Below are 8666 nucleotides of genomic sequence, written 5' to 3'. Positions count from 1 at the left end.
GTAGCTGGATGCCAGGGGACACGTGGGTTGGATAGCGCACTGCAGAACAGGTTTAAGTCATTGCTTTCATTCCTCACATCCTGCCATGTTTTTAAGCTCATATGTTACACGGTTCTCTTGGTGCCGAAGCTTTTGCGATTCTGGCGTGTATCTGTGTGGAGGATGTGTTCTCAAGCGCGCGACTGCTAGGACTTTAGGAATGCTAGACCAATCCATTTGTAAAACCCAGATTTCAAAAGACTATTGAGAAACGTGTGTTAGTTATGGATCAAAGAAGTAGGTGCAATGCAACACAATCTCTAAGGGAATTGACCAAAATGCAGCCCCTGCACAATTTGTTAGGAATTAGATGTTTTAAAGTCTTTATGAACTGATGATATCTATTAAACCTGCTGGATGTGGATTTTCCAGGACAGTGATCTCACTGGAGAGATTCTGCCTCCCTATACAGATGTTGAGGCGATGGACGCTCCTACACTTGGCCTCAGACCATAGATGCAGTAGAGGCTGTTGTATCATGCTGTAGTTATCTGTACATAGCTACACCATCTGTGGTATATGGCAATCGGGGGGCATCCTGGGAGGGGTATGTGGCGATGGTGAAGTCCAACATCGTGTCGCACCATACCTTCCTAGTCACCTCAACTAAAATCATCTCTTTCTACAGACCAAAATGAGTGAATATTGTTAATCCCTCACACAGGCCCAGGTTACAGTCGAACTTCAACTGACCCGACGTTTCCAAATTACCGATAGGAGTACCTGTCAGCCGGGCTTCCATTTGTTGGAGGAAGAGGCAAACAAAAGCAGCTACAGCATGAATCTCTGGGTTTAGCTGATGCAATGGATCAACCTTTTCATTTTAATGCAGACCGGCAGTTGGTCACAGGTTAGCACCCTTGTTAAAATTAGCAGAAGGAAGGTACAACACAGCACGACCTTTCTGCCAAGTGTGCTCTGCTGGCTGGCCAGGTGGAGCCATAGCACAGTGCGCTCTTCATGACTGCTGGAGGAGGCTGTCAACAATGGAGCCATGTAGCCATTGTTGCTCGGTTTTCAATGGCCATTAACACATCATTAATGACTGCGATTTACAACAACAACAAAAAAAACACTTTAATGTAAGAAAACCAAGTAATCTCACGGTAACTGGCAATAAAATATTTCTGTTAATATTTTACACTGTCTCGTAACGTTTTTTAAGGCCGTGTTTTACGGGAACTCTTCAATCAGATTAAAACGCTCATTATTTTAATTGGGTCTTGACACACTGTGCTGTAGCTGCCTGGGAAATTGCAGCTCACCGCCGCTTGGCGTTTCAGAGGCATAGCGTGCGTTTACTCCTATCGAGACATTCAATTCTCCATCACTCTGCACTGAATGAGTTTTCTCATAAAGCACTCAAGCTTTTTCACTGCACGTACGTGTAGTCATGGAGTAAAGTTTAAATAGGTTCGTTAAGGATCACATTCCTTGCACTTCAAATCACTATTAACACCCTGCAATCTGAAAGTATGTATTTTTATTTAATTGAGCATTGGAACGGATCAAAACAAACAGGCCGCTTTCAAGATATGAGCCTGGTGCTTCAATGTTTTGTCTGCTGTTCAAACAGTGTGGAATACACGCATACTGACAGCAGACTGCTATTGTCGACATGCTGAAAAGCGAACACGTTAATAGCATGTTTAAATTTCAAATCCTCCTACCACTGTCGAGACCTGCGTCTAACACATTCGCACACACACACACCATCACACGGACGCACACACACAAAGAAAAAAGGGTCTATTGTGCTGGAGAATCTGGTATCAATTAGGGTAGACGGCATCTGAGAAATCATGAATGACAATTCTCTGCGTCATGTTCAGTGTTGCCGTTGGATTGGATGTGAGAGGCCGTTCGAGTTCCCGATCCAAACAACTGGTGATTGTCATCTTGGCAGCTCTGCTTGGGAACGAGAGAGGTAGCAAAGTGAGGTCTCAACGCGGGGGCCACGGCACAGTCCAGAGAAAGAGAAGTCAAAGAAAACATCTGGTAGAAAGTGTTTAATATTAGCCGCCACCCAGGGCCACGGCTGGCCTGCCAGTCAAACGCAGAAAAGGAAAACATTTGCAATGTGTTCCTGTCAGGAAGGCCATGGGGTGAGGTCTGGCCCAGGACAGGAGCCCAACAGATGTGATCGTCTGGTACGGCGAGGTTCCCCTCACTGGGACTTCAGTGTGTTTTGGCCCAGACTTGGCTCTGATTAACTCTCTGCGAGACTGTCTTGGTTCTGTCATCCACTTGTCCTTTAACATGTGGAGTTTACTCCTTTAATTGTTTTGCAGCTGCTGCTTCCAGCACATTACTAATGCCTGGTTTTGGTCTGGCACATCAAATGCTTGTGTGGGGATTTTAACTAGGGCGTCCAAAGCACATTCTGCATACAGTGTATGTGCATTATTATCAATATTATTATTAGCCTTTGTCCAAGGCTATTCAAACCCAACAAGGAAATGTAAAAAAGTTGTTATATAAAAAAAAAAAACGAAAACAATCAAGAATTATGCAGAGAGTGAAACACCACAAGAGATACAACGTATAGCCGGCCTAGAACAACTGCTAATCTAAGAACGACACCAAAGCACTCGTGATCTGATCTTTCCTACGAGTCATTGTGAATCTGATGTTATAAACGCAAGCTGTGGTCAGTCTCTTCTCAGGGAATACAATCAAATCTGTCGCCTCTGGTATGTCCCCTGCCCAGAGCATTAAAAGTGAATGGTTAAGCTCCGATATGTGAGCCATTTAAATTATTATAATTGGAATTCCAATTCAGTGCATAATGAGTGAATTATATATACAGCAGTTTCCATATGTATCTATACGCCAGGTTTACCTATTAGTGCCTCGAGATAATGAACTCTGGGCCTCTGTACTGAAGCGTCTCCTGTGACTATATGTACCTAGAGCAGGAAGTGAATGTGTATTGGGATTGTTCATGATACTATATTTTATTTCCCAACTGAACTGGAAATGGGAAATAAAAACACTGTAACGGCTGTAACCAGGAAGATCGTGCCAATATTGTGTCCTGACTCTTTCAATCTCATCTGAGGGATTTTTTAAAACCATATTTTACAAACATTAAGTTCTTTCTTCGACCATGACGTGACTAAAACAACAATAGATTAGTTATACAGACACGGTTTCAAAAGTTAGAAAATCCTTAATTAAAGTGGAAACTAATCATTTTAGGACTGAGGGGGTTTTCTGGGTGTAGGAACAGTCTGCCGAGTACTTCGCAATGCGATACATATTCTATTAAAATAATTTAGAATTTCTATTTAAGAAATTCCTTTGATCTGCTCGGAGCTTTAAAGAATTAAAACGTTTTTGGCAATGATCCTTGACCTTCAAGAATGTAATAAATGCTAATTAAATGCACTTTAAAAGAAAATAGAATCAACGCTTCATTTAGAAAAAAAAGTTTGAAAATTGAAACTATGGCAAAAAAAAAAAGCAATAAAAGTAAGCGGCAGACAGTTCATCTGACAGCTTAACTGTTCTTAATGTAATGAACGTCAAACAGTGAAAATCAGATATTCCAATATGCCTTTTTAATTAGATGAAGTAAGACATTCTGCTCAGTGTTATACTGCCTTAAATGGTGATACAGTGTAGCTTTAGATTTGCCGTATTTGAGTAATATGGCTTTTTCATTAGTTTAACAACATTGATAACATTTAATACTACTATCACCAATAATAATAATAATAATAATAATAATAATAATAATTTAAAAAAATGAGAAAATAGCTCTGCTCTTACATCTATATACTTCAAGATACCTTTCAATTATAGTCCTTTTTGACTGGTCAAATAAATCTCAAGTTATCCAATCAGATGATGCTGTTTCTCCAGGGGGATTTATCTAATTTCACAAGCAGGTTTGTGTTATGTCCAGTTAGTCTACTTTACAATTGCTTTACAATTACAATCCAACTTGTTGACTCAACCTATTAAAACAACAAAACAAAAATAATATATTTTTTGCTTGCTGTTTTTGTTTTCTAAGCCTCAATCGTTGTTGTGGGAAAGGCAGTGCATGTGAAGTACGTGCCGGCCTTGTGTCACGCGTGTGGGCAGTGGCAGAGTACGGCAGGCAACCCCTGATGCTGTTTTACATGTTCTGTCCACCAGGAGGGGTAAACAAACCAGTCAAGCCTCCACAATAATACCACAAAAAATCTGCACCTCTGCTCCGAGGTAAACAATAGTTTCTTATACTCTACAAAGGATAGTTCTTACAACTGGAAGACGAAGGGATGATATTTTAACCCCATTAAAGTATGTCAAGGCTTATTTATTTAATTCCTTTTTTGGGGAGTGGGGAGGTAGTTTTTTTATTATTTGTTTCTGCAATAATTATATATCACATAGATAGCATTGACTATATTTTGGGCTTTGTTATAATTAACTGAACTGAATTTTAACATCATCAGATATGATGCAAATTGAAAAACTGAAAAAACAATCCTCGCTCTTGTGTATATATTAAAACAGTATATAGGAAAAGCAATGTTTTAGTTAACACTCAGGGTGTAACAATGGAATGGCAGTTGTTTACTCTTGTTGCAATTTGATTTTTCCTTGCTTTTAGTTAAAAACCAGTTGAAGAAAATCTATCCAATTATCTTAATGTGCTCTTGTAATTTGAGGATAAAAATAACAGTCCAACGTCAAAAGCGCTGCAGATTCGCCTGCTACAAAACAAAAACCACGAGAGAAACACACACACTCAAACGTACACATACTCACTTACTCATGCACACACACACGCATGCATGCACTCACACACTAACTCTCACACAAACACTCTCCCTCGCAAGCACACACATCTTTTATTCAAGGCATCACAATCTACGGCTCTGCTCGATATCAACTCCATTAAGGAACGCACTGAGAGAGACTCCCGCCCCGGCCCTCTCGTACTGACTGGTGAAACAGCTTGCGTTGGAGAACAAAAGCATCATTGTGGATGATTAGAAGCACATTTCGCTCAGTTCTCTATCCCCGGCCGTGCCAAGTCAACCGACCCACTGAAAACAATCAACGTCAAAAGTTTATAATAATACAAAGACTCCCAATAGACATCTGCACGGCGCTGCTAATATCTGTAGGGCTGTTGCACACTTGGCAAGCCTGGGTTCTGGTCCAGAACAAGATATTACCGGTGTTGCAGGATTGCATTTCAAGATTACCGCAAAAAAAAGACAAAATTTGGATGGGAGTGAATTTCATTCTATTTCATTTGTTTCGGTTAGACTGCAATCTAAGACTTCATACAGGAGTCCCCAATGGGGATTTGCCACCTCGAAAGAGAGGTTTTTCTTTTTCAAAACGAGGAGACGTTAGAATTTGTATAGGAGCCGAGCTTTGCCAATTACTCCTAGCAAACCGGAGTAGAAAAGGATACGAAATAATCCACAGTGGCCTGTACCACTGAGCCCGCGTTCAACACGTCAAAGCAGGCTGGTGTGTGTGCTGGACATGGTCGGGTCAGATCCAATGTAGCCTGGGTGTGCTGGTTAGGGGGAAAAAAGTTGTGGGTTGTGCAAGTCTCGGCTAGTTCTCCTGCACCAGCCCTCGCAGTCCCGAATCCTCCTGGGACGAGTTGCTGAATACAGTACAAAGGTTCAGTCCATCTCTTTCCAATGGGGTGATGCAGTGAACTTGACATTCATACCAAGTGTCACTGCTGTGGTGATGAAAGTTGTGTGTTTTATAGCCGGCCTCTTAAAAAACTCTTTATAGTCTCGCCTCATAAAACATATCTGCTTTTATAAGTGCGCCTGTACCTCTTGGTCCCGTTACAAAGAGTATTTAAAACCATCTGCATTCTCCTCTTAGTTCACTTCTCTCTTTCTTTTTTGGTTTGCCTGATATTTTAATGTGAGTTATTCCCTGTTATTTCCGCTTGCATGTTCTATTTGACCGGCTGATTATCTGTTTTATAAAAAATCACTTCTGAACTGCCTCTTCTCGCGCCAAGTGCATCTTGGAAGTAAATTAGTGCTGCACCACGGGCTCTAACTCATTTTGATATTGTTTCCCTTCACTCAACTTCCAGAAGTTTTTTTCAGGAGCTACTTTTTTTCACATGGTTAATCATTTAGCCTGGAAAACAACCTGCACATAAATTACAGGAGAATTACAGGGAATATAGACTGAATAAGATTCGAAAAGCATCACCAGGGAGAAGTGGAGGGGAGAAAAGCGCCCCAGTAATTCTGATGGATACGACACCTCCTGATTTATAACGTCGTAGAGATGGAAGTCACTCAACAGTAATTTCAATTAATCCAGACTAACGTTTCTGTAACTAATAACCTAAGATGTATAAATTATCAGTTGTGGACAGAAGCAGAGGATGATAAATATGAAAAATGAACAAAAGCTCTTATGTACTGATATATGTATTAGATATTAGTACATGGTGTGTGTCTGTGAGAGAGTTTGTGAGTGTGTGTGTGTGCATGTGTGTTTTACCAAACATTGAAATAACTGAGTTTTAAATACAATTGGTAGAATACCCTGTACCCGCCCAATAAATGTTTGCATTACTTTTCCCCTTGAAGTCCTTATACAGATTTGTGACAAAGTGTGTTATCCCAAATGTGCACTGTTGTCCAAGTTGTCATATTTCATACCACTGGTGAAGTGACCTTAACAAAAACAACCTGGGCATTGAGTATCACTTTTAAGACAATCGATTATAGATGTCAGAAGCCGTGTCCCTTTATATTGTTAATATAGTGGGCATATACATAGAGAGAGTGAGAGAGAGAGAGGGAGAGAGTTGCCTTTTCTAGACTTAAAGTATTTTCTTGAAGGGCAATTAGTATCAGTGTGTTTATGAAATCACACTAGTAAAATTGTAAACGGTCTGAATTGCCAAAATATTATTTCTGTGCCTTCATTTCAGTCTGTGATGTAAAAAAAAAAACACACCTTTAGACTTGATTTACGTAGCCCTGTCAACTTCTCTGACCCACAAACCCATTGTGCGTCTACCGTGCAGACGATTCTCATTAGTTCCACGATTCCAGCAGGTGCCGGATCACGTGCCTGGCTCGTTCAGACGATACCGCGAGCGCGAGCTGTTTCTCGTCTGCGATCGATAGCGATGCCGGCTCGTAAGCACTGGGTGCTATACGATGCTAAGTTTAAACCAGGGGGGAAGGTTTAGCTTGCACACGATAAAACTCTTAATCCAGGGTCATTAGCTGAGCTCAAGAGATTAGTGAGAGTACCTGACTGCACTGTACTGGGACGGGAGAGAGTGTAACTGAGATCATTGTGAACTCGTTGACTTCACTCTCCCAACGTTGGTAGAGAGTTCAAACTTCCTGTTCCCGGGGGGCGGTCTCTTTTACATAGTGTGTTTTTTTTTTTCGCTCACTGGGGCCTGTGCTGGGATGGCAGGTCGAGTCCCAGTGAGGTCTGACAGCACTCACTACAAAAGCTGTCCCTGAGCACCATTCACTGGTGTTCATGTGCCGCCGTAACTAGAACTAGACATTGCAGGGCCTCCTGTCATTCCCGGTGTTCGGTGCGGAGCATGCACGTGCCACAAAACAATACTGTAAACCCGCCTGCATGGTCTGAGCGAATGAGCCGTTGTCGTGCGTCTTCTGTGGCTGTCCTGTCAGTCCTTGTTTGTGTGTGAGAGACAGTCAACTCAAACACGTATTACTGCCCAACACAGTTTTGCTTATTTCCATGTTAGTCTCAACACCCACACAGAAGTCATACAGTGTGTGTAGCACTGATCTCCCACCTTGCTTACCAGCTCACAGCCTTGAAGACTCAGATGCAAATCGGGGTCACATCAGCAGGTCTGTCCCGAAGGGCGCGGAACCCGTGACCGGAGGAAGGAAGGTTCTAGGTTTCGAATCTGCCAATTTGCATATTTGGCCCATGATGTTACATTAGCTACTCGTGTATAGATTTGATTGAGAATCCTCCTTTTTTATACAGGTAATCCATGTAAACAAAACAAAACATCCCCATGTGGTTTAAAATAGGTTATCTTAACCAGTAAGTGTTTTTATGTATATTTTACAATATACATTATATATTATGTAGGATTATGTAGGCTACAGGTAGGCCTATTTTAGGTGTTTACCTTCCAGTAAAATAGTGTGTCTGAGTACCTTAATTAATACAACTAAAGGGACTATAATGCATAGTAATTAAAACTTACACTGGATAAACGATCCAGGAGATGGGTTGTTCCTCTTGCACAGCTTTTACATTCATCTTTTTTGGGGTCTTCTCAGCCTGTAGGGAATAATAATAATAATAATAATAATAATAATAATAATAATAATAATAATAATAATAATAATAATAATAATAATAATAATAATAATAATAATAATAATAATAATAATTGATCCCAGAGCTGTGTTTACGTTGTCGTTTATATCGCACAACACTTTGCTCTAAATGCCGGACAGAGAAACAAAATAACACGCAGAGTAACGCGGAGTGGACCACATGCAAGCTGGTGGGGGGGGGTTGCGCTCTTTTACAAAATAAACATTTAATTAAGTAATGTTTCAGAGTTTTGTTTTCATATTTATACCTTAGCTTCTTTCTTAAAACATATTGCACAC

This window comes from Amia ocellicauda, chromosome 5, assembly GCF_036373705.1.
Source record: "Amia ocellicauda isolate fAmiCal2 chromosome 5, fAmiCal2.hap1, whole genome shotgun sequence".
Taxonomy (NCBI): domain Eukaryota; kingdom Metazoa; phylum Chordata; class Actinopteri; order Amiiformes; family Amiidae; genus Amia; species Amia ocellicauda.
The sequence above is the reverse complement of the archived record's forward strand: the minus strand, read 5'-3'. Positions refer to the sequence as shown.